Raw genomic sequence first — 27,909 nt, forward strand, 5'->3', positions numbered from 1 at the left:
CGTTTGCCTGCCCTGAATGTGGGCAGAAGTTCACAATGTCCTGCAGCTTGAACAAGCACCAGCGGAGGCACCAATGCTCCCAACAATCCGATTCTGCCGGTAACACTGCTGAGGGTCACCCCCAGGACTGAACCTCCTGCCCTTTCTGACAGTGGGTGCAGTGGGAGAGCTGATAGGCTTTTTTGTTTTCTACTGGGGGAGGGGGGAGGGGGGTGTTGGGAGTGGTGGTGGCTCATTGGTTAGCACTGCTGCCTCATAACACCAGGGATGCAGATTTCATCCTCAGGGTGACTGTCTGTGTGGAGTTTGCACGTATTCCTCCCCCGCCCCCCCCCCCCCCCCGCCCCCACCCGCCCTGGCCACCAGTGTCTGTGTGCATTTCCTCCGCATGCTGCAGTGTCTTCCCAAAGTCCAAACATGCGCATATTTGGGCGAATTGGCCAAGCTAAATAGTCCCATAGTGTTCAGGGGGTGTAGGTGTGGTGCCTTAGTTAGGGGTAAGTGCAGAGTGATAGGGTAGGAGAATGTGTCTGGGTGAGTTACTCTTCAAAGGGTCGCTCTGAACCTGTTGGGCAGAAGGGCCCATTTCCACACTGCAGGGACTCCATGATTCTGTGAACATTGCTTCCAGTGGGCGCTGCTGCTCATTGAGCCTAGGACCCGCACAATCCTAAGACCACAAGACCATTGGAGCAGAAGTTAGGCTATTTTGACCCATCGAATCTGCTCCACCATTTGTTAGAGACAAAATAAAAAACTGCAGATGCTGGAATCTAAAATAGACAAACAGGAGGCTGGGCACAACAGGACGTGGAGAAGTCAGCATTTCAGATATTATCCCTCAGGACTGAAGAAGGGTTCTACCCGAAACGTTGACATCTCCATCAGAAATGATTTATCAGGATGTTGTTAGAACTAGAGGGCATAGGTTTAGAGTGAGAGGGGAAAGATTTAAAAGGGACCTAAAGGGAAAACTTTTCATGCAGAATGTGGTGCATGTATGGAATAAGCTGCCAGAGGAAGTGGAGGAGGCTGGTAGAATTCCAGAATTTAAAAGATATTTGGTTGGGGACATGAATAAAAAGGGTTAGAGGGATTTGGGCCAAGTGCTGGCAAATGGGACTAGATTAATTTAGAATATCTGGTCAGCATGGACGAATTGGACTGAAGGATCTGTTTCCGTGCTGTACCTCTCTGACGACCGGTCCAGATGTAAGTTTACAATTGAGTAACTTTGAATAATTCAATCTTGTTGAATTCACCTCTGGGAAGGTTTCAAATGAACCCCTCCAAGCGATATGATTTAACTACGCCGAGTTGGATAAAGTATCCCATCAAGTTCAACATGAATGCGCAGTTGAAGAAGTCAGAAGTCACACAACCCCAGGTTACAGTCCAACAGGTTTATTTGAAATCCCAAGCTTTGGGAGCATTTCTCCTTCATCAGTGCTGCTCCTTCATCACTTCACCTGATGAAGGAACAGAGCTTCGAAAGCTCGTGAGTTCAAATCTATCTATTGGGATTGTCACCTAGTGTTGTGTGACTTCTGACCTGTCCACCCCCAGCACCTCTGCATCAGAGTTGACGAATGAGATCACATTTTATTCAGCATGATTGAGTGAGATATTCATCTGGATGTCCTTATGACTGAACCATCGATCCTTCTGCTCCTCGGGTGCTGCCTGACCTGCTGTGCTTTTCCAGCATCACACTCTCAACTCTGATCTTCAGCATTTTCGGTCCTCACTTTTTCCTGGTTCATGTGGAAACTCAACACTGTCAGAGAGACAAAGAGACACCAGTCATCGATTACTATAGCACAGAGACAGGCCCTTCAGCCCATACCGGTCCATGCTTACCAAAATGTTTGTCAACACTAACCTCATTTCCCTGCACTTGGCCCATATCCTTCTAAAGCTTTCCTATCCATGTATTTGTTGAAAGGCCTTTTCAATGTTGTTAATGTACCTACTTCAACCACTTCCACTGGCAGCTGTTTCCCCAGGCGAACTACACTCTGTAAATATTTTGCCCCACATCTTTTCTTCCATATTTCTCCTCTCACCATAAAAACGCATCCTTGGTCTTGAAATCCTCCCCCTAGGGAAGAGACAGCTACCATTAAGCCATCTCTACCGCTCTTGGTTTGAAAATATTGCCTCAACTTCCTCTGCTCCAGTGAAAAAACATCCCAGCCTCTCCAGCCTAAATTCTGATTAGATAATAATGGCAGTGATGATTTTGGCTGTGTGTGTGTCAAGGATCTCTCATTTCTAAGCCAATGCTGTGCCTCTTAAGTTCACCTGATCGTAAAACGAATGGCACCCCATTCATTTAAAATGTCCATGTTTTCTGTGTAAAGTCGGTCCTGGTCAGTAAATAGGCAGTGGTGTCTTATATTCCCGTAGACTTCTTGTGACCGGGTTCATATGCTCTGTTTTGAGATGTATGAGTAAATCTTTAGAACAAAAAATTAATGCATCCTTTATTCATGTCTCATTATTAAAAACACTTTCTCCAATTACAGATGTGATTGAGAAGCTTCTCCCACTGAATCTTTGACTGATAACAGCATTTGTCAGGCTTATGAAAGTCACTGCAGCTCTGTCACAGCACAGGGGAGGGCTCTTTCAGACAGAACGCATCATGCAGAAAATTCTCCCACAGTAGTCGAGCAAAGTTGACATCTTTTTAAGACATTGTGAAACTTGAAAGGGTTCAGAAAATGTTTGGAAGGATGTTGCCAGGGCTGCAAGGTTTGAGCTACAGGGAGAGGCTGAATACGCTGGTACTATTTTCCCTGAAGCTTCAGAGTCAGCCAGAAACATCTGTTGAATCAGGAAACATCTCTTCCTGCAGCAGCTTCAGACAGACTGCCTGCTAAAACCCAAACCAGGGGAAAAGAATGGGACAACTGCCCTTTCATTGTAGAAGTGTTTTAGAAAATAAAATGTCAAACCCTTTTCTCTGATTGTTGCCTTAGCCAGTATCTGTTAACCATTAGCGAAATCCTTAATCCTAGACGAATGAGAAGCTCTGCCTTTTACAACCCCTCCTGAAAATAAACCAAGAACAACATAATCTTCTTAAAAGGAGCAGCATCATCACAACAGAAAGCACCTGAACTGAAACATTTGTATCAAAGGGCTGTACAGTTAGCAGGACAAGACAACAGGTTTTCAATTTCACCAATCAATTTAAATCAGCCCCATTGGCTACCAAAAACTTATTAAATTTAAATCCTAAAGTTTTGACAACAGGACCAATCCTATCATAAAGAATTGGTGCTCTCAGTCATCTGTGTATTCGAGAAAGCATCATTTAGAAAAATAAAGAAGGGGTTCCTGAGAGGAATCGGAGGAGGCATCCCCCACAGAAGATGGCACAGAATATTCCGGAAGACACATAACCTGGTTGTAATCTGAGAGATTAAATTCTATTTTGTGTTATTTGAGTGGGACATGTATTGATTGGAACAGCATACCAGAAGAATCTTGATTTATTCCAGAATACTCAGTAGTTAAGAAGGATTTATTCAGTTTGTTAGTAGTTTCGTTCATTTGTTCACCGTGAGAGTTGGTTCAATAAATTGCTGATTGTTGATTTTAAAGTGTCAGGGACTTACATTTAACACTACAGCAGGTTACACCACTTATCACACTGACTTTACAGATTAAAGGGCAATGTGCCACTCTTTGGACGTTTCGGTTTGAGATCTTGGAGAGACTGTGTTGCCTCCTTCTTCCCAGGGATGGTTAACAAGTCATTTAACGTATTGATTCTGCTCTGCCATTCAATCATGGCTGATATGTTTCTTAACCCCATTTTCCCTGTAACCTTTGAGCCCCTTGATACTCAAGAATGAGTGAATGGTGGAGCAGACTCAATGGGCTGAATGGCCTAATTTCACTTCCTGTGGTGTCACAGTTTCTCGTCAGCCCTTTCGTTTCTTGGTCCAGAAAGCGTTATTGTTGACTTGTGAAGTTGGGGAAGTTCTGGAGTTTACAGGTGCACACCATGCTCCTCTCTGCCTCCTCCTCAGCCTTCAAGTAAAGGGAAGACCTTTCAGAACAGAGATAAGGAAACTTCAGAAAGAGAGTGGTGTATCTATGGAATTCACTGTCCCAGAAGGCTGAGGAGGCCAGATCATTGAATATATATAAGATAGGATAACTAGGTTCTTGAGTATCAAGAGGATCAAAGGTTACGGGGAGAATGGGGTTGAGAAACTTATCAGCCATGATTGAATGGTGGAGCAGACTCAATGGGCTGAAGGCATAATTTCTGCTGCTATAGCCTTATGATATGCTGATGTGTGGAGGGGTGAGGATGGGGGAAAAGAGATAAAGAGGGGATTACAATTAAGGTGAAGCTGGATACAGATACACAGGAAATACACGAATTGTACGATAAATTTCAGACCACATAGAAACACTAGCATAGAGAGGGATCTGACTATATAGATCTCCAAAAGTGGCAACACAGGCGGGTAACGTGATTAAGAAGGCACACACCACGTTTGCCTTGAGTGTAAGAGTTAGCGAGTTATGTTACAGCTATTTATTCCGGTCACATTCAGAATATTGCGTGCAGTTCTGGTCGCCACACTACTGGAAGGACGTGGATGCTCTGGGGAGAGGGTATAGAGAAGGTTTACTGGGATGTTGCCTGGTCTGGAGGTCTCATTATGAGAAGAGATGGGATAAACCTGGATTATTTTCACTGTAAAGATGGAGGTGGAGGGATGACCTCAACAAAATGATGAGACACACAGATTGGCTGGACGGGGGCGGCATGGTGGCTCAATCATTAGCACTGATGCGTCACAGTGCCAGGGAAACTGGTTCGATTTCAGTCTCAGGTGACTGTCTGTGTGGAGTTTGCACATTCTCCCTGTGTCGATATGGCTTTCCTCCGGTTTCCTCTCACAATCCAAATGTGTATGTTAAGTTGGATTGTCTATGCTTAAATTGTCCCACAGTGTTCAGGAATGTGAAATTTAGGTACATTAGTCAGGGGGTAAATGTCGAGTAATAGGGGTAGGGAAATGGTTCTGTGCGGATTATTCTTTGGATGTTTGGTGTTGGGCCAGATAGTCTGTTAGATACTCAGGGTGGAAAAGTCAACTACAAGAGGGCACAGGTTCAAGGTGAGAGGGGGACAGTCTGGGGGAGAATTGAAAGGGAAGATTTTTCACACAGTTGGATGGTGGATGCCTGGAATTCACTGCCAGTGGATGTAGTGGAAAGAGGCACGTTAGCAACACTTAAGGTGTATCTGGATAGACACATGAATGGGAGGTGAATACAGGGACAGAAACCACGCATCGGTAATAAATAGAAAGGTCTAAGTTAGGATTAAGAATTGGCACAGGCTTGGGTGGGGAGGGGGTAGGGGGTAAAGTGAATTTTCTAAAAGCAGGCAATACCTGTATGCTGATGAAGGGGCGGGTGGAGGCTCAGGTGGAGCATAAACACTGACAGAGGCCAATTGGATCGACTGTGCTGGAGACTGAATGGGACAGAGACAAATGTATCTATTTCAGATCGACCTGCACTTCAGCCGCTTCTGTGGACTGTTTCCGTAGGGAAGGTGCAATCCCAGGTTCAGAGAGCGTCAGCCCCCACTAGAAGTAAAGTGGGTGAGAGCACAGCCAGTCAGCATAAAGGAACCCCTTACCCTTCCCACTTCACCCACTAAACAGGGTACAAGATGTGACTCTCAGCAATGGTAACAGCAGAATCCAACCCGAATCCCTGCGCCATCTCACTTGTGAAGTTGCTGGTGTCTCCACAAGTTGCACGACTGGGTGAAGCCCTTCCCACACACTGGACAGGTGAATGGCCTCTCCTTGGTGTGGATGTGCTGGTGTTTGCGCAGGGTGGAGGAATCGCACAAGTCATTGCTCCACATGGGACAGGTGAACGGCTTCTCCCCAGTGTGGATGCAGAAGGTGAGCAGCAGGTGATACGACCGGGTGTAGCCCTTTCTGTACACGGAGCAGGAAAACGGTTTCTCCCCGGTGTGGATCCGCTGGTGCAGCAGCAGGTGGTGTGACTAGTGAAGCCCTGCCCACACACGGGGCAGATGAACGGGTTCTTGCTGGTGTGGACACACTGGTGGGCCAGGGGGTGGTGTAACTGAGTGAAGCCTTTCCTGCACTGAGTGCAGGTGAACAGTCACTGCCCCGTGTGCAAACGCCGATAAATCTCCAGCGCAGATGGCAAAGGGAAACCATTCCCACACTCCCCACATTTCCACGGTTTCTCCATGGTGCAGGTGCCCTCATCTGTCTCAGACCTTAACAATCAGTTGAAAACTCGCTCACGCTCACAGCCTGTGTGTGGTGTTACTGAAGAACCCGCTGATAATTGGAACACTCTCATTCAGTCTGTAAAGCTTGTTCCAGTCACTACTCTGGTGTGTGGGTATGGGAGACTCTGAGTTTCCAGTCACACTGACGTTTAAAACCTAACAAAGCAGACAGACCTTCTCCCCTTTGTTTACAAGGCCATCAATATCCACGTCCTTGTGAATCAAGTGACTGTCAGACTTTGATGTGAGGTTTGGTCTGAGATTTCTGCCGCCAAATTCTTCTCTTGTAATATTCCTGTGAAGTGATTGCAAAGGTCATCACAGTCAGTCCATGATAGAAAATATGAACGTAATTCTAGTTACTGTGGAACATTCTTTCCTCTCAATCCCAAAGATCTTTGTGTAGATCTATATGTAACTGTAAACCAACATGGTTATGGGGCAGACTGCAGACCTCCACGAAGAGTTCATATGGACTCAAGTTGCTAAATGGACCTCTGTAGTGCAGTATTGACACTCTTACTGAAGATCTACGATATGCTGCAGTATGATATTACAAGCCCAGAAACAACTGCAAATCAGACAAGGTCCTTTCAGAAGTTGGACCATGAACTTCTGAAGCTGCTGCTGCTCTTCCTCTCTCTCTGAATGAAGATTGATCTTCACCCAGACTGCAACTTCCTTCCTCTGCCCAAATATTTGTGAACACAGCCCTTTTTTTGAAGGATGGCATGTTTCCTGATTATCACAATTAAAGGGGTCTTCCCCCTGATATGCAAAGGGGCAGTCAGTCAAGGGAGGACAGGGTCCCATCTTGTGTTGTTGTGTGGAATCTGTGACAGCTGCAACAATTCATCCCAACTGCTGTACTCAGTGCTCTGACTGATGAAAGCAAGCATGCCGAAAGTCTTCTTCACCGCCCTATCTACCCATGACTCCACTTTCTAGGAGCTATGAACCTGCACCCCTACATCTCTTGGTTTCAAATACTGCATATGAAACAGATTCGGTGGCTGTTGGTATGTGTGCTTATCTCGACTCTAATTTGGTATTTTATACTGAATGCCATGACTGATGAAGGCCAGTGTGCCAAAAAATTTCTACCTGTGACTCCATTTTCAGAGAACTGTGAACCTGTACTCCAAGATCCTTCTGTTCCACTACACTCCTTAAGGTCCTGCCATTCACCATGAAATTCCTACCTTGATTTGACTATACAAAATGGAAGACCTCACACTTATCTATATTAAACTCCATTTGCCATTAACCTTAAACCTATGCCCTCTAATTTTGGACTCCCCCACCCCAAGAGAAAAGACGTTGCCTATTTACCCTACCCACGCCCCTCATGATTTTAATAAATGTCTGAAATGTCACTTCTCAGCCTCCAAAGCTCCAGGGAAAATAGCCCCAGTCTATTCAGCCTCTTCCTGTAGCTCAAACCGTCCCACCCCGGCAGCATCCTTGTAAATGTTTTCTGAACCCTTTCAAGTTTCACAACACCCTTCCTGTAGCAGAAAGCACAGAATTGCATGCAGTATTGCAACAATGATGGAATCAATGTCCTCTCTGAAGAGGATTTTAAAACAATATTTATAACTACAAGCAAATCAAGTTAGTTGGGCATGACTTTCCCATAGCAGTTTATTTTGGTTGTCCTTCATTAATCTATGTTTTATAATATATATGAAAATATTTTGAGGGATGCAATTGTTGCTTGAACGTCCAACATTTGCTCACCATCCCTCGTGGCCTTTGGACCAAGCAATTGGCTACATGCTAGAAGGCAGTTGAGTGTCAACCACATTGTAGTAGGTCTGGAGTCACATGATGTGAGCGTGCACAGACGTGCGTAGGGTTTTGAATGGTAGATTTCCCTCCCTTAATGAACACTTTCACGACAATCAGTAATGATTAGACAAAAGCAACAGTTCTGGCAGCATCTATGAGGAGACGACAGTGTTACTGTTTTGAGTCCGGTGGCCCTTCAAAATTAGGCTGGATTCAAAACACTAAACTGTTTTCTTTCCACAGATGCTGCCAGACCTGCTGTGATTCCCCAGCAATTGTGCCTTTTGTTGCTGATCTCCAAATCTGTAATTCATTGTCTTAGCCAATAATGGTTTCCTGGTTGCCAGTACTGAGACAAACTCTCACTTCCAGATCTTTTTATTCATTGAAATTAAAGTCCACTAGCATCCATGATGGGATTTTAATTTTTGTTCTCAGAAGACAGATCTCTGGGCTACTTAACCAGTATCACTAGATCACAATCTTCCCTTCACTGACAGTGATATTGACAATTTTGTCCTGAATATTTTACTTTATTCATTCATGGAACGTGACACTTTGTCTCCCAAAACAAACCAAGTGCCAATTCAGAGGGCAGTTAAGAGTCAACCACATGACTTTTGATCAAGAGTGACACATTCACCAAACTGGGAAAGGACTGAAGATTTCCTTCCTTTAAAAAAAGGTTATTAGTGAACAAGATCGGTACTTATGACAATTGATAAGATCACCAAAGCAGCGATAAGCTTTATACTCCAGATACATAAATTGATTTCAAATTGCATCGGGGCCATAGCAGTATCAATTTGAAACTCCAGATGTTAAATCCAGTAACAATTCCCAAATGCCACCAACTCCCTACAATCTCTAGGCTTCCCAAAACTGACTGGTCTGTAATTGCCAGTTGTATCCTTTTCCTCATTACTATTTACTATTCAATTCAGCCCATTGAGTTGACTCTGCCATTTATTCAGATCATGATTATTCTGGCAAACATTTACTCCACTTTCCTGCCATTGTCCCATAATCCTCAATTCACTTACTGATATATAAAAAAACTATCTCAGCCTTGAATGCAACCCAGGCTCAACAGCACTCTGTCGTATCAAGTTCCACAGATTACTGCCCTCAGGAGAAATCCCAATCTGTCCTAAAAATGCAATCTCTTATTTGGAAGTTACTTCCTCTGGTCCCAGACTCACTCACTTTTCCACATCTAGCCTGTCAAGTCTCCTCAGAATCTTGTACGTGACAATAAGTTACCTCTAATTCTTCTAACTTCTAATAAGCACAGGCCCAACCTATTCAGTTCTCCTCATAAGACATTCTTTCCATACCTGATATCATCATGGTCAACTTTCTCTGGACTGCCTCCAATACCAATATATCCTTCCTCAGGTAAAGGGCCCTAAACTGTTCACAGTATTCAGTTGTGGCCTGACTAAGACCTTAAATAGGTTTACTATAACCTTCCTACATTTATACTCTATTGAAAAGGCCAACCTCCCATTTGCCTCCCTATTACTCACTGAAATTGGATGAAGACATTCGTGGACGTGATTCCAAATTCCTCTATTCTAAACTTTTCTCCATTTAATATTCAGTTCTTCACCTCCTGACAAACTGCATTACCTCATTTTCCCATCTGCCAAGCTTTCACTCATTTGCTTAACCTGTCTATATCCCTCTCCAGATATCTAATGTCATCCTCACCACCTGCTTTCATATCAACTATCTCTTCTGCAAACTTAGCAATAGTACGTTCACTTTACTTATCCAAGTAATTCTTACATATATATTGCAAATAATGTTGGCCCCAGCGCTGATCCCTGTGGTACACCACTAGTTACAAGTTGCCATCCTGATCATGCTCCTTACCACAACTGTGGTAGTTAGCCAATCCTCTTTCCATGCTAACATACAGCCTCCAACACCCTGGACTCTTTGATTATTTCATGAGATGTGAATATCATTGACTGTGCCAACAACTCTTCCCAAATTGTCCTTGAAAAGGTGGTGTTGAGCTGCCTCTTAAATTGCTTCACAAATATGACGTGGACTACCACAATGTTTAGGAGTGAGTTCTAGCATTTTGGTCAATAACAGAAGTAATGCGATATATTCCGCAGTCGGAATGCTGTGCTCACACTTGTCTGTTCTTGGTGGTTGAGGTCATGGCTTGGAAGGTGGTTTTGAAGAACCACCACTCATGCAATCAAGCCAGACTGATAGATTGTGGCCCCAGACTCTGCCACTTTGACTTTCCTCATCAATCACCCTGGGCTCTTTGCTTACTATTTCACGAGATGTGAATATCATTGGCTGTGCCAACAACTCTTCCCAAACTGACCTGCCTCTTAAATTGCTTCACAAATATGATGTGGATTGCAACAATGTTCAGGAGTGAGTTCCAGCATTTTGGTCAATAACAAAGAAACAATGCGATATATCTTGCAGTCGGAATCCTGTGTTCACACTTGTCTGTTCTTGGTAATTGAGGTCATGGCTTGGAAGGTGCTTTTGAAGAACCACCACTCATGCAATCAAGTCAGACTGATAGATTGTGGCCCCAGACACTGCCATTTGATTTTCCTCATCAATCTACATTCTTTCCAGCCATGTTTCAGTCTCAAACTGCCACGCAATGCCTTTCGATACGGCTTAAAGGTAAGAATACACAAGATAATCAATCTTAGTTTGGGTTGTATAAATCTTAGCCTGCCAGAATTACTTTCTTAGACTTTAATTAGACTTTAATTGGCTGCATGAAATGGTTTGTTGGTCAGACTTGAATCATCATGCTCAAAGGAGACAATGCGAATAATATCATTAAACTCCTCTTTTTGTTAAAAAAGGACAAGCTCTTGATTTATTTTTACAACTTACTGGTATTCACACCTGCACATTCAATGTCAAACTCAGACATCATAAATGAAATTACACCATTAATTTTGTTTTACAACACTCCAACAGATTAATTAATAATACACAGTGAATACCAAGGCTGATTAATGTGAAATTAAAATTTGACCAAAAAGCATGTAAAATCAAGATGTGAGATAACAAATGGGGGAAGGGCAGAAGGTAAGAAATGCAGCATCATAGAAGGTGCTCCTCCAGGGAGTGTATTTTACCAACTACAACTGCTCAATATAAACAAACACTCTGACATGATCCTCCGGTTTTAATGTAAACCATAGCCCCATACAGTAGGTACCATTTAAATAAGTTAATAGATACAAGCCTTGAGCAAATCCAGCCTCCAGCCGGACCCCCCGCTTCTTGGAGCTCGGACCTTCCTCCAGCTCCGGGGGGTTGTTGAGCTCCTGGGCTCCGGCCGCCGCCGAAGAAGCCGCGGGCGCCGGCTCTCTCTCCTCCACCGCCGACATTTTTAATTTGTTTTCTCGTTCACCCGGTAACCGTCACCTCCCCCTTCCCGGGCCCCGGAAATTATACAAAAATAAACAATAAACCCCACCGGGGACTGTCTCCTTTTCTTCACAACTTTTGTTTGAAAAGTTCCGTCTTTAATTTGAAATGTATTTTAAAGGTATTTTCTGAGGTAAACGATGTCGTTCTGCCCCCCTCCCTCCGTCAGAAACCGCCCGCTGAGTCGATGAGAAAACCGCAGCCTCGCGCCGCCATCTTTGTTTTTCTTCTTCTTTCCGTCTCCTCCTTCAGTGACGCGCGTCATCCACGCCCCCTCCAATCAGAGCGCACCTTACTCCGTCTGACCAATGGCGGCCGGCTTTGCAGTCAAAAAGGAAGCCACAACCCGGAATGTCGCTCTCCGATTCGTCCGCACCGACCGCAGCCTTTGGGATTGGTGGAGAGGTTTACAGGCCCTTCACTGTCCCCGCCCCTTTACTACAATGGACTCGAGGGGTTCAGGAGGAAGGTGTTCTCACTCATTCATTCAACAGGAGATGGGCTCAATTTACTGTAATGGGCTGTGGGGGTACAGTGGTCGTGTCTCATGTTGAGGGGGAAGGTGTTTCCATTCATTCAACAGAAGAGGACCTATTTACTACAGAGGGTTTTTTTATGACGCAGCTGTAGTCTCCCATAGAGCCCTGAGGCTCAGGTTTAAATCCCACTGCTCCAGTGTGTGTCATAACATACTCAATTTTTTTCAGTCATAAATCACACAACTATAGTCCAACACGTCTATTTGAAATCGCACACGCTTGGAGTGTAGCCTCTTCATCAGGTGAAGACATGGAAAACAAAACGTGCAGGAAAGAGAATTCAGATAAATGATCAGCCATGGATGGTGATGAAAGACAGAGCATCTCAACAGTCAATTCCCTATTCCCATTCCTATTTCTGATCTTCTTAATACATGACAAGTTGTATATTTTCCAAGCATTAATTTTATTTCCATGGTTTAAAAATGAATATTTAAGAATGGTCAGTTTATTCTTTCTCACTTGGGCACATTGTGACCCACAACTATTTAGATACCACTGTTAATATAATCGCCCCTCTCATGAGATATCAGAGGAACAATTCATAAACAAAATTTGACACTGAGTCACTCGACTAGACACTTGAACAGAGAAAGCGCCCGACAGATATTGGGAATCTAAAGGTTATTGAAGTGAAATGTAAAGAAGAGCAGGTGAACACCCCCAATAAGGGAACTCACCTGACTGACCTAATTATAATCACCACAGTATCCAGTGCTACTCTTCACCGAACACGGATTACTTTCCTTTTCAGTTTAATGATCCAACTATCTTTTGAATTCCATAATTGAATCGGACTCCAACACACTCTCTCACAGACCATTCTAAAGTTCGAAGATTTTCAATCATTAATGAAATATGTTCTGGATCTCCCCTAAAACACCAATTCATATGGATCTTGCTTCAAATCATTTGCAGTAAGTTCTTCACATGGACAAATTTGCAGCTTAGAGCATTTGTTTAAATTTTATATCATATTGAGGTGGCACAGTGCTTGGCATTGCTACCTCACAGCACTAGGGACCCTGGTTCAATTCCAGCCTCAGGTGAGTGCCTGTGTGGAGTTTGCATGTTCTCCCTGTCTGCATGGGTTTCCTTCCACAGTCCAAAGATGTGCAGGTTAGGTGGATTGACCATGCGAAATTGCTCTGTGATGTGTACGTTATGTGGATTAGTCATACTAAATGCAGGAGAACGGGATGATCCTGAGTGGGATGCTCTTTGGTGTGTCGGTGCAGGCTCAATGGGACAAATGGCCTCTTTCTGCACTGTAGGGATTTTATGATCTCTGTCTGATTTCTTGCACATGCTACTTTCTGAAAGGGACGTTTTACTGTCATGTTCAGTACTGCACTCTCTATATTTTCATACATACCTCTAAATTAGGTTTGAATGAAATCCCCCCTTTTCACTGTATTTTAGCTATGATTCCCACCCCCCCCCCACCCCTTCCATTCCTTATTCATTTTTCCATTACCTGTGTTATGATCCCCTCCTCTTTATGTATATTATTGTAGACAGGCTAAATCTAGTTACCATGTCTCTAAAATATGAGATGAAATATGATTGCATACTTTGAGTCCATTACTACAGCTTGTTAAGGTCTCTTGCCAAAGAGAACTCTTAATCCTGCATCCTTCGGTAGGATTATATGAGGATATCTGGTCAGCATGGATGAGTTGGATTAAATGGTTTGTTTCCGTCCTGTGCATCTCTATGACTATGACTATCGAATAAGGGCCAGGAGCAGGCAGGTGGGACTAGTTTAGTTGGGGATCATGTACTGAACGGTCTGTTTCCAGGCTGTATGACGACACAGCCTCAAATGAATGGGGATCAATCCCAAAGAGATATTAAAGGTCTCGAGCACCGCCTTAGGCACATGTGTGGACACATTCCAGATAACTGAGAGCAGTGGGGCACTGTGAAGTTCAGTACATCAGTTAGCCAGCAAGGTCTCTTCGGGAGACTTGTCTCGAGAAAGGAAGCGGTTTCCTGTCCCATCAACTGTACTGTGGATCAGTTTGGAGCAGGTCCTATATCTCTGACAATATCGGTGGACAGAGTCGAGAGTGTGGTGCTGGAAAAGCACAGCAGGTCAGGCAGCATCCAAGGAGCAGGAGAATTGATGTTTAGGGCATAAACCCTTCATCAGCAATGAGGCTTGTGGGCCGGGAGGGCTGAGAGATAAATGGAACGGGGGGGGGGGGGGTGTTGGGGAGAAGGTTGCTGAGAATGAGATAAGCAGATGAAGATGATGGATTGGAAAGGAGGGTGGGGCGGATAGATGGGAAAGGTGATGGACAGGTCAGGAGGACGCTGCCGAGTGGAGGCTTGGGGCTGTGATAAGGTGGGGGGGGGGGGGGGGGGGGGAAAGAGGAGGAGGAGGATACATGAGGAAACTTTTGAATTCCACATTGATCCCATGTGGTTGCAGGGTCCCAAGGTGGAATAAGAGGTGTTCTTCCTCCAGGCGTCAGGTGGTAAGGGTTTGGCGATGGAGACAGCCCAGAACCTCAATGATCTAGATGGAATGGGAGGGGGAATTGAAATGTTCAGCCACAGGGCGGTGGGGTTTGTTGGTGTCCCAGAGTGGTTCTCTGAAACAATCCACAAGTTGGCGTCCTGTCTCTCCGACGTAGAGAAGACCACATTGGATGCAATGGATAAAGTGGATGACACTGGTGGAGGTCGAGGTAAATTTCTGTCAGATGTAGAAGGATCCTTTGGGGCCTTGGATGGAGGTGAGAGGAGTGGTATGGACACATGTTTTACACTTCCTGTGGTGGCGGGGAAGGGGCCGGGAGTGCGGTGTGGGCTGGTTGTGGGCGCATGGACCTGACGAGGGAGTCGCAGAGGAAATGGCCTCTCTGGAATGCTGGTAGGGGTGGGGAGAGAAAAATATACCTGGTGGTGGGGTCCGTTTGTAGGGAGCAGAGGCTGATGTGATGTATCCGGAGGTTGGTGGGGTGGAAGGTGAGGACGGTTGGGGGTGGGTTCTGTCCTTGTTCCATTGGGAGGGGTGGGGTGCAAGGGCGGTGTTGTAGGATGTGGAGGAGATGTGCTGGAGGACATTGTCGACCACGTGGGAAGAGAAATTTCGAACTTGGAAGGAGGAGGCTCTCTGGGATTTTCTACGGTGGAATTGGTCATCCTGGGAACAGATGCGGAGGAGGAATTGGGAATAAGGGATTGCGTTTTTATAGGAGGTGGGGTGGGAGGAGGCGGATCTAGGTAGCTGTGGGAGTCGGTGGGCTTGTAGTAGATGTCCACGTTTAGTCAGTAGCCAGAGATGGAGGGGTCCTGGAAAGGGAGATGGTCCAGGTGAATTTGAGGTTGGGGTGAAAGGTGTTGATAAAGATGACGAACCCTTTGTGAGAGCATGAAGTGGCACCAATATGGTCATCGATGTACTGGAGGAACAGGTGTAGCTGAGGAAAATGGACTGTTCCACGTACTCGACAAAGAGGCAGGCATAGCTGGGTCCCATTCGGGTGCCCATGGCTGCCCCTTTAGTTTGGTACATTGGTTTGGATGCCATCTGAGATTTGTGCGGATCACTTCAGTGGGAATGTGCAGTCCCGGGCTCAGTGAGCATCACTGCAAGCAAAGCTCACAGAATCCCTTCAGGGAAACAGGCCCTTCAACCCAACAAGTCCACACCGACCCTCTGAAGAGTAACCCACCCAGACCCATTCCCCTACCCCATTAGTCTACATTACCCCCTAAACAATACACTGCACCTACACATCCCTGAACACACTGGGACAATTTAGCTTGGCTAATTCACTTGCTCATGTTTGGATTGTGGGAGCACCCAGAGGAAACCCTTGCAGACATGGGGGAGAATGTGCAAACTCCACAAAGACAGTCACCCTGAGGGTGGAATCGAGCCCTGGTCCCTGGCAATGTGAGGCAGTGGCACTAATCACTGAGCTACTGTGCCGCCCGTGAGTCAACCTGGGGTTGGGGGAAGATGGGAGGGGTGTGGGGGTGCTGTCTAGCAGAAAACAAAGAGAGCTCGCTGATGCTCCCACTGCACCCACTGTCAGAACAGGCAGGAGGTTCAGTCCTGGGGGTGACCCTCATCAGCGTTGCCGGCGGAATCTGCTGGTGCCCCCTCTGGTGTCTCTGCAAGTTACTGGACGATGTGAACCTCCGCCTGCACTTGGGGCAGGCAAACGGCCTCTCCCCGGTGTGGACCCACTGGTGCCTCAGCAGGTTGGAGGCCTGGGTAAAGCCCTTCCTGCACTCAGGACAGCTGAATGGTCTCTCCCCGTGTGGACCCGCTGGTGGGTCAGCAGGTGGGAGGAGCGGGTAAAGTTCTTTCCACACTCAGGGCAGGGGAACGGCCTCTCCCCGGTGTGGACGTACTGGTGCCTCAGCAGGGTGGGAGAATTACCGAAGGCCTTCCCACACTCAGAATAGCTGAAGGGCCTCTCCACGGTGTGAACCCACCGGTGGGTCAACAGGTTGGAGGATTTGCTGAAGGCCTTCCCGCACTCAGGGCAGGGGAAGGATCTCACCCCAGTGTGGACCTGCTGGTGGGCCACAAGGGTAGAGGCCTGGGCAAAGCTCTTCTCACACTTGGGGCAGGAGAATGGTCTCTCCGCTGTGTGGACCCACAAGTGGGCCAGCAGGTTGGAAGAGCTGGTAAAGCCCTTCCTGCACTGTGGGCAGGAGAATGGCCTCTCCCCGGTGTGACTGCGCCAATGAGTCTCCAGGGCAGACGGGAAACTGATGCATTTCCCACAGTCGCCACACTTCCACGGTTTCTCCATGGGGCAGGATTCCTCTGGTTTCTCCATGGCTGAAGCTTCAGCCGCACACAAACATGTGTACAGCCCCTCCCCGGTGTGAATTCCTCTTTCCAGGCCGTATAACTGTTTCTGGCTCCACACTCAATGCACTGCAACAGTTGGGTCTCTCATCCAGTCCCACTGATGCTGAAAACATTATGAAACAGGAACCAAAAAGCATTGCTCCATCTCACAGAATCATAGTTGAAAATCTTTGCTGTCCTGATGGATTGAGTGACTGTCAGACATTGATGTGAAAATGATGACTTTTGTAATCTCTTTTTACAGACTATCTGAAGACGGAAGTTTCAATGCTGGAGATCAGAGTCAAAAAGTGGAGTGTAGAAAAAACACAGCAGGTCAGGCAGCATACAAGGAGCAGGAGAGTCAAGCATCAGCTGTTGATTTTGAAACTTCCGTCTTCAGATAGTCTGTAAAAAGAGATTACAAAAGTCATCATTGTCAATCCGGGGGGAGGTGGGGTCGGAATGAGACAACAAGGTATTGACACCGACACCAGAAAGAAACTGAACATAGAGACGTGGCAAACGTTAGTGGCAAGCCAGAGTCAGAGAGAGACACAGCACAGAAACATACCCTTTGGTCCAACTCATCCATGTTGACCAGATATCCAAAATTAATCTAGTTCCACTTGCCAGCATTTGGCTAATAACCCTCTAAACCCCTCCTATTCATATACCTATCCAGATGCCTTTTAAATGTCATAATTGTACCAGCACCCACCACTTCCTCTAACAGCTTTGTACACACACCACCTTCTGCATGAAAACTTGCCCCTTAGGTCCGTTTCTAACAAATTGCTCTCCATCTAATCCCGTAGCACTATGGCAATCCCAGTCTATGTTTGAAAAGTTAAAATCCCTAACAATAACCATCCTATTACTCTTACAGGTAACTCAAATCTCCATACAAATTTGTTTCTCAATTTCCCACTAACCAGGAGGGTGTCCACAACACAATCCCAATAAGGTGATCATCCCTTCCTTATTTCTCAGTTCCAACTAAATAACCTTCCTGGATGTATTCCTAGGAATATCCTCCTTAAGTCCAACAGGAATACTATCCCTTATCAAAAACACCACTCCCTCTCATCTCTTGCCTCCCTTTCTATCCTTCCTGTAGCATTTGTATCCTGAAACATTAAGCTGCCAGTCCTGCCCATCACTGAGCCACGTTTCTGTAATTGCTATGATACCATATCCCATCTTCCTAATTATGCCCTGAGTTCAACTGCCTTCCCTGTTCGGCCTCTTGCAATGAAGTAAATGCAGTTTAATTTGTTAGTCCTACCTTGCTCTCTGCTTTGTCTCTTCCTAACCTGACTGTTTGACTCACTCCCTTTCCCAACTGTACCAGTCTCAGATTGATCTCTTTCCTCACTATTTCCCTGGGTACCTCCCCACGCACCCACCTTGCTAGTTTAATTCCTCCCGAGCAGCTCTTGCAAATTTCCCTGCCAGTATATTAGCTCTCTTCCAACATTCAGGTGCAATCTATCCTTCTTGTACAGGTCACATCTACTCCAGAAGAGATTCCAATGATCCAAAAATATGAACCCTTCTCCCATGCACCAGCTCCTCAGCCATGCATTCATCTGCTCTATCCTCTCTATTCCAACCCTCACTAGCTCATAGCACTGGCAGTAATCCAGATTTTTCTTGACTCTAGGACCTCTTTTTTTTTAATTTGTGCCTGACTTTCGACACTTTCCCTTCAGAATCGCATCCTTTTCCCTTCCTATGTCATTGGTTCCAATGTGTACAATGACCTCCAACCGGTCCCTCTCCCTTTTGAGAACATTCTGCACCCTCTCGGAGACATCCTTGATCCTGGCACCAGGGAGGCGACACACCATTCTGATTTTTCGTTGCTAACCACAGAAGCGTCAGTTTGTACCTCTGACTAGAGAGTCCCTTATCACAATTGATCACTTGGAACCCGACGTTCCCTTCATTGCATGAGAGCATGTCTCGAGACCAGAAACTTGGCTGTTCGTGCTACATTCCCTGAGAGACCATCACCCCCTACATTTTCCAAAACAGCAGACTTGTTTGAAATGGGGACAGCCACAGAAGACTCCTACACTACCTGCCTACCCCTCCTACCTTTCCTGGAGTTAACCCATCACCCTGACTGTAGCTGCGGCTTTTTTCCCTTCCTATCATTGCCAAACCATCATCGCCCCAGGTCTTGTAAATTCCTCATTACCTCGAACAGTCGCTGCAACTTATCCACGCAATCCAATAGGATTTGCAAGCAAACACACTTACTGCAGACATAATCATCAGTAACATGGATACTTTCTCCAATCTCCCACATCTGACAGGAAGAGTAGTGATTAACGGCTCCATTTCGGAATGGCAGGCAGTGACCAGTGGGGTACCGCAGGGATCCATGCTGGGACCGCAGCTTTTTACAATATATGTAAATGATATAGAAGATGGTATCAGCAATAACATTAGCACATTTGCAGATGATACAAAGCTGGGTGGTAGAGTGAAATGTGATGAGGATGTTAGGAGATTACAGGGTGACCTGGACAAGTTAGGTGAGTGGGCAGATGCATCGTAGATGCAGTTTAATGTGGATAAATGTCTGGTTATCCACTTTGATGGCAAGAACAGGAAGGCAGATTACTACCTCAATGGTATCAAATTAGGTAAAGGGGCTGTTCAGAGAGATCTGGGTGTTCTTGTCCACCAGTCAATGAAGGCAAGCATGCAGGAACAGCAGGTCGTGAAGAAGGCTAATAGCATGCTGGCCTTCATAACAAGAGGAATTGAGTATAGAAGCAAAGAGGTGCTTCTGCAGCTGTACAGGGCCCTGGTGAGACCACACCTGGAGTACTGTGTACAGTTCTGGTCTCCATATTTGAGGAAAGACATTCTGGCTATTGAGGGAGTGCAGCGTAGGTTCACGAGGTCAATTCCTGGAATGGCAGGATTGCCTTACACGGAAAGACTGAAGCGACTGGGCTTGTATACCCTTGAGTTTAGAAGACTGAGAGGGGATCTGATTGATACGTATAGGATTATGAAAGGATTGGACACTCTGGCAGGAGGAAACATATTTCCGCTGATGGGGGAGTGCCGAACCAGAGGACACAACTTAAAAATACGGGGTAGACCATTTAGGACAGAGATGAGGAGAAACTCCTTCACCCAGAGAGTGGTGGCTGTGTGGAATGCTCTGCCCCAGAGGGCAGTGGAGGCCCAGTCTCTGGATTCATTTAAGAAAGAATTGGATAGAGCTCTCAGAGATAGTGGAGTCAAGGGTTTTGGAGATAAGGCTGGAACAGGATACTGATTGGGAATGATTAGCCATGATCATATTGAATGGCGGTGCAGGCTCGAAGGGCTGAATGGCCTACTCCTGCATCTATTGTCTATTGTCTATTGTCTAAGAGCATATCACTCTCATAAAGGCCACCTTTGCTCCTTCACAATCCACAGACCCAGAAAATAGCACCATCTTTTTGCTCTAAAAAAGTGCTCCGGGCTGACATAGTACTTGTGGTTTATATTTTTAAAATTTAATCAAGAGACAGATGTTAGTAAAACATATAATCAAGAAAGAATCCACTCCATTCACAACTGCAGACTTACAGCTAAGTTACACATTAAAGACTATATACTTCTCTGTTCCTGTTCTGTGAGCTCCCCCACACAGGTTCCTCCATGGTCAGCTGTGAATTTTGCTGTTCATTAACCTGTCCCAGATGCACTGCAATGTCCAGTAACTGTGCAGATTCCTGCAGTGTAAGTTTCTTTTTCTCTCTCCCTCATTTTGGACTCCTATCCTTGCCCCTTATAAACCTCTATAAGGTCATCTCTCAGCCTCCTACGCTCCAGGGAAAACAGCCGCAGTCTTTTCAGCCTCTCCCTATAACTCAAACCCTCCAACTCTGGCAACAGCCTTGTAAACCATTTCCAAACTCTTTTGAAGTTTCACAACATCTTTCTAACATAGGAGACCAGAACTGAATGCAGTATTCCAAAAGTGGCCTAACTAATGTCATGTACAGCCATAACATGACTCCCAACTCCCGTACTCAATGCTCTGCTCAATAAACGCAAGCGCCACCAAACGCTTTCTTCACTACCGTGTCTACCTGTGACTCCACTTTCACAGAACTACAAATCTGCACTCCATGGTCTCTTGATGCAGGAACACTCCCCACGGCCTTACCATTAAGTGTGTAAATCCTGCCCTGATGTGCCTTTCCAAAATGCAACACCTCACATTTATCGAAGTGAAACTTTATCTGCCACTCCTCGGCCCATCAGCCCATCCATTCAATTCTAATTTAGATTGAACTTTCTTTCCTCTCTTATTTCCTAAACGCTGAAAATCTCCATCCCACACATTCTCCCTCCATTCTTACTTTGCTGAACCTAATCCGTGCTGTACCTCATCCTGAAGGGTCTGGTTTACGCTGATTTACTGCCCACGCTTGGGGGATCTAATTGAAACATACAGAATACTGATTGGCCTGGACAGGGTGGATGTTGGGAAGATGTTTCCATTGGTAGAAGAGACTAGGTCCCAAGGGCACAGCCTTAGAGTAAAGGGAAGACCTTTTAGAACACAGATAAAGGGGAAACTTTTGTAGCCAGAGAGTGCGAAACCTATGGAATTCATTGCCACAGAGACTGTGTTGGGCAAGTCACTGAGTATATTCAAGACTGAGATAAATAGGTTCTTGTGAATCAAGGATATTGAGGGTTGCGGGGAGAAAGCAAGAGAATGGGGTTGAGAAACTTGTCAGCCATGATTGAATGGTGGAGCAGACCGGATTGGCTGAATGGCCTAATTTCTGCTCCTAGGTCTTATGGTCTCTTGCTGTCCTGGACATAGTGAGAGAATTGGGAGCAGGAGTCGGCCATTTGGTCTTTCAAGTCTGCACCAACATTGAACAGGTCTGCACCAACATTGAACTGGATATGAATATACCTACATCTTGGTGGATAGGCTGGGACCTTTTTCACCGGAGCAGAGGAGGTTGAGGGGTGATCTTATCAAGCTTTATAAAGTCATGAGGGGTATAGATGAGGTGAATGATGGGTTTCCTTTCCTTAGAGTGGGGGTTTCAAGGTTAGGGAGCAAATTTTGAAGGTGAGTGGAGAAAGGTTTAAAAAAGACAGGAGGAACACCTTTGTTTTCCCATAGATAATGGTTCGTATGTGGAATGAATGTCCAGAGGAAGCAGGGACGCAGGTACAGTTACAATGTTTAAAAGACATTTGGATAAGGACATGAATGTGAAAGGTTTGGACGTGTTATGGACTAGGCCAGGCCACTCAAAACATTCTTGAGGCAGCACAGACCGTAACTTTGCTATTTGTTTCAGTAAGTGCACAGTGAAAATTACCCGAAGTTAGCTAAGTTGACTACCAGGATTTAAAACAGATAAATGTATTCACAAGAATACAGAATGAAACACAAAGAATAGAATATAGAATACCCACAGAACTCAGTCTATCTAAACTAGACTTAATTATGCTGTTCCAAATGTACACAACAGTCCCAATAAACAAACTCCTTAAACACACAGTAAAACTGAAACAGAGGCGGACAGGTCGAAGTTAGAAGGGCAGAAGGAGAGAGAGTTTAACAACCTTTCTCTACACAGTCCACTGCTGAACTCACTCAAACAAGGCCTCAGCTTTCACGACAGATCACTCGTCTTTCATTGTACAGGTCACTTCGAAAACATAAAAGCTTGGGCCTAAAGTCTCATCTGTTGACATATAAACAAAAAAGCCAACTAATACCCTTTTCATTTCTGTACTAAACCATCCGTTTTGGAGTCCGGGGCCAATTTCCCGCCACTCTGAAAAAAAAACAAATACACGGTATCCTTGAGAAGAAGGACCAGCTTTTATAAAAAGGACCAGCTTTGTGACACAGGGATATGGGCCAAATACTGGCAGATGGGATTAGTTTAGCATGCGAACACAGCATGGACCAGCTGGACTGAATTGTCTATTTCTGTGCTATATGATTCTGTAATGGACTCAAAACCATTTTCTTGCCTTCCCCATAACCATCCACTTCTTTTGTTGTTCAAAAGTCAGATGACCTCAGCCTTGAATATATTCAATGACCCCCCTAATTACAGGAAGTCATCCCTATTTTTGGACTCAATTCCTCTTGCTAATATACCACTTGCCTTGCTGACTGCTTGCTGCACCTGTCTCACAACTGGCATTGACTGGTGTAGAAGGACGCTGAGGTCCCTTTGTACATCCACACATCATTCCTGAAGAAGGGCTCGTGCTCAAAACGTCGACTCTCCTGCTCCTCGGATGCTGCCTGACCTGCGGTGCTTTTCAAGCACCACGCTTGACTCTGATCTCCAGCATCTGCAGTCCTCACTTTGTCCACATACCAATATATTATCATTTAAACATTCACCTCCTTTCTGCCTTTTTTTTAAAGCAACTGGCTTTAATTTTACATTGTGGTCCTGCATTTGCTGTGCGTTTGCCAATTGAGACATAGACTTGGACCAACTTTTCCAGCGTCCCCTCCCTGGATTCACTCCCTTTCCCTTCAGTTAGTGCAAGTCAGCAACTGAATCCCAGAACGAAAAAGAAATGAAAAAGTGGGTGAGAAAAGAGAGTACCGTACCCACAGATGTTGGACAGAGTTGCAGTCTGGGGTGAAGCTCAATCTTCATTCAAAGAGAGAGAGGAACAACAGCAGCTTCAGTAACTCACGGCTCAATTTCCGCGTTCAGACAGAGGCGGCTCTGAATGGCAGGATGACCAGGCTCCTTCCGGTCCTCCGGGTGTCGCCATTAGCCTTTTTACCTTCAGAAGAAAGTCAAGCGCTGTTTCCGCGGACAGCGACGAGCATGCTCAGTGCTTGTGCTGACACCGCAGTACATGCGCAGTTGTTGCTGACACTGCAGTACATGTGCAGTTGTCGCTGACACCGAGAAGCATGCGCAGTTGTCGCTGACACCGAGAAGCATGCGCAGTATGCTCTGTGGAGGTGCTGGCGTTACTGACAGATTTTAAGTGTCCAAATGTCAATAGGAGAAAAAAAGCTGCAGCCACAATTTTATTTTTCCCTGTGGATCGACATTTTATTCCTTTTGAATTTCGTCCGGCTTTGTATGTCTTTTCCCCAGGGTAGAGGAAGTACAAAACTAGACGGCATCGGTTAATGGTGAGAGGGGAAAGATTTAAAACGGTCCGAAGGGGTAACTTTCATGTAGAGTGTGATGTGTGTATGGAATGAGCTGCCCAGAGGAAGTGGTGGAGGCTGCTACAATTACAACATTTGAAAGGCATCAGGGTCAGGATGGGTATCTGAATAGGAAGGTGTGAGAGAGATATGGGCGAAATGCTGTCAAATGGGTCACTAGATCAATTTAGGATATCTGGAGGGGATGGGCGAGTTGGACTGAAGGATCTGTTTCTGTGCTGTATGACTCTATGCGTCTATTTTAATGCAAGTTTCAGAAACATGACTGCAGCCTTTTAAAAAATAAATTAATATGCTTTTAGCTGTTAACAATGTTTCTGAATCTATCATTTTAGCTGTTCTTAATTTTAAAGATCAGCCATTTCTTGCGCACCCCTGTCTTCCATTAGAGTCATCAATATCGATTCTCTCTCTTTCCTGAGAAAGAGATACTGCAATCAAAGAGGGCATGAGAAAGCATAGAATGGTAGAAGGGAGGGAGAATGGACAGGGGAGTGGGGATAGAGAGAGAGAGAAGATGACAGAGGACAGAGGGTGGGGAGCAGAAAATGAGGGGAAGAGAGAGAAGAAGGCTGAGCACAGAGAATTGGTAGGTGCAGAGTGTGAGGAGAGAGAGTGGACGTGGACCAAACGTTTGGGGGACTGACAGCACAAATCCCACCTTCCTCAGGACTGGTGTCAGTGTCTCATGAATTGGAACCCACTCCACCCACAGCAGACCTGAGGCAAGTGTTTCTCAATAGATGCTTGGCTAATGCAGTAGAATCATATAATCCCGCAAGGCCTTTTGGCCAATAAAATTCAGACTGACCTTCCAAACAGTATCCCATCCAGACCCACCCGTTTTTCCTGCAGTTCCCCATGGTTAACCAACCCTCAGTTGCACATATGTGGACACTTTAGCATGGCCGATCCACCCTGAACTGCACCCAGAGTTAACTCATGCAGACAGAAGGGTGAGGACGTGTTAAAGTTCACACAGACAGCTGCTCAAGATTGGGACCGAACACAGGTCCCTGACATTGTGAGTGAGTGGTCTGAGCCACTGTGCCGCGCAGAGCTTTCATGTTCTGTTTTGTCCTAGTAGTTTCTAACTTCTCATGTGCCCTCAGCAGAGGCTCTCTCCTCCTGACATTGTTGGACCACACCCACTGCAACCTCCCTTTCCCACTTCTCCAGCACTGAGCACATCGGTTCCTGAATCCTGTCACCAAACAGACACCAATGCCATCTGTGCTCCTGCTGACAACTGCAGAGAACGGAGACCATCCCTGTCACTGTTCTGTCCCTTACCACCACCTCCCCCTCCCCAATGTTGTTTTTACTCCCACTGCCCAACTAGTTAGCTCCTACCACCTCTCTCAGATCCCCTTTACCTGCCAGACCTGCACTTACACCCTCCTGACCCTGTCCACTGATGCAAACAAAAGGCTCTCTCCAGAAGGGAATGACCGTCTCCCAGAATAAAGTGCCTGGTTAACTTTCCCACTTTACCCTCAACATGTCTGCAGCCTGGCTTCCAGCTCCATCTCTCTGAATAAATGTCCTCCAGGATGTGTTTGCCCTGGATCACAGCATCCAGAGCCTCCCACCTTCTGCAAATTGAAAGACAAGCCCCACCCTGCCCCCTCCAATGTGTGTTGTATAACTGATAGCCAAGTACGGAACCCATGAGGATGGCCTCAACAGGGACCTTGGTTTCATGTTACACTATAAGTGACCCCACTCACACAGGCTTGTACCCATGACTCACACACGTTACCAAGCATGGTCGAATGCAAACTCATGCTCTTATGCACAAACACACACGCTCTCATGCATGCACACACATCAGTTTATGGGGTGAAATTGTAATTGCAGAATTTTATTTGCAGATACATTATAGTTTGCCCAAAAAGCACACAATCTTCAGGCAGTCAATCCATGTGACATGTTATAAATCCCTACTTTGGAAACAGAACCAATCTGACTCAAGGTTGGGTTGCAGACAGACTCTAACATGAGAGAATCAGAGGGTTTTCTTTCCCCAGAAAATGATTTCATCATTAGATTCTGAACTCCAGATTTCTGACTGAATTCCAATTCCGCTATCTGCTGTGGCGGGATTCAAACCCAGGAGTCCCGAGGAGTCCCGAGAACTGGGTTGATAGTCCAGTCGATAATGGCACTCGGCCCTTGTTCCTTCAATCACCCTGTGATGGCACATGAACTCACTGGTGCATCCGCAGGTTGGAGGAGGAGGTGATGCCCTTCCCGCACTGAGAGTAGGTGAGCATGCTGTGCCTGGTGTGGACCCGCTAGTGCGTCTGCAGGCTGGAAGAATTGATGAATCCCTTCCTGTACCTGGAGCAGGTGATTAGCCATTCCCTGTTGTGGACTCGCTGGTGAACTTCTAAAATCTCAAAACATATAATCAAGAAAGAACCCACTCTATTCACTACTGCAGACTTACGGCAAGGTACACGTTAAAAACTATGCAGTAATCTGTTCCTGTGCTGTGAGCTCTCCTACACATGTTCCTCCAAGATCAGCTGTTAATTTTGTTGTTTGTTAATTTTTCCAAGATGTTCAGAGATACATGATTTCAAACAGCAAAGACAGTAACTATGCAGATTCACTGCTGTATCCGTTAGAAGTATACGTTTCTCTCTCTCTCTCTCTCTCTCTCCCTTACAGACCATGTGCTTGCTGCCTTTGGCTGTCTTTCTCCATTTTGAAATTGCTGTTGTCTTGATTTTTTTTACTGTAAAGTTCCAAAACAATGCATCAGCATATAAAACATTAATTGCTGCTCCTGGAATTCAAGGAAATCGCCTCCAACACTGAAAATACCTCAAAAAAGGAGCAGCTCTTACAGCCACAAATTTTCCAGTCCTCCATCTTGGATTTGTTCTTGGTGAAACTTCCCATCTCCTAGGTTACAGTTATTCAAATAATTTGCTTTTCTATTTTTGCTAGAAAAGTGGATAACCTCACGTTTATCCACACTAACTGCATCTGACATACATTTGCCCACTCACTCGGACTGTCCAAATAACATTGTATCCTCCTCACAGCTCACCCTTCCACCCAGCTTCGTGTCATCTGCAATTTGTGATATATTCCATTTAGTTCCCTCATCTAAATCATTGGCACATACTGTGAATACCTGGGGTCCTAGTCCCAATCCCTGCAGTTATAAAACATCGATCTGTCTGACCATACAAAATAGCAGATGTTAGCTTGACGTTCACAACTGACGAAGACCTGATAACCAATTATGAACCACTGAATTACTAAATCACAGAATCAGGCCATTCAGCCCATCGTGTCCATGCAGCTCTCTAAATGAGCTTTCTGATGTTGTGCCATTTTCCTGACGCTTCCTTGGAAACTGGTACATTGCTTGGCATCAAATAATTTTCCAATGCTCTTACCTGAATCTGCTTCAACCACTGTTCCATGCGATGTCTTCCAGATCTATTTACTCACTGTGTGAAATTTCTTTCTCGCATCACATTTTCTTCCTTGTAATGGATTTGAAATCTGCATTCTTATTCTCAATGCTTTTACCATGGTGAACAGTTTTTCACTGTCTTTTCTGGGTATGATTTTTCTCATAATTTTCAAAACTTATTTTGAATCTGACTTCAGAGATCAGTCCATGAGGCCAAGCCTCATCAACAACACGGAAACAACTGAGCATCTAAAGGGACGGCCCCTCAGTCATCACTGTGAGCCCCATAGCAACCATTGTTACCTGGGCGGCCATGCATTCCAAACCTGGTCTCTCAACATCACTAGTATTGTCCCACAGTTT

General features: G+C 45.5%; 1 long non-coding RNA gene across 1 annotated transcript; it reads right to left on the reverse strand.

Annotated features, from left to right (window-relative positions):
* Nucleotides 1–1,582: 1,582 nt before the first annotated feature.
* LOC140460351 (uncharacterized) lies at nucleotides 1,583–23,705 on the reverse strand. The gene is made up of 2 exons (XR_011954007.1): nucleotides 23,529–23,705; nucleotides 1,583–12,308 (listed from the first exon to the last, which is right to left on the reverse strand). It is a non-coding gene; the product is annotated as an uncharacterized lncRNA (long non-coding RNA).
* Between the last annotated feature and the right edge of the window lie 4,204 nt (nucleotides 23,706–27,909).

Source organism: Chiloscyllium punctatum, chromosome 36, assembly GCF_047496795.1.
Source record: "Chiloscyllium punctatum isolate Juve2018m chromosome 36, sChiPun1.3, whole genome shotgun sequence".
Lineage (NCBI taxonomy): Eukaryota > Metazoa > Chordata > Chondrichthyes > Orectolobiformes > Hemiscylliidae > Chiloscyllium > Chiloscyllium punctatum.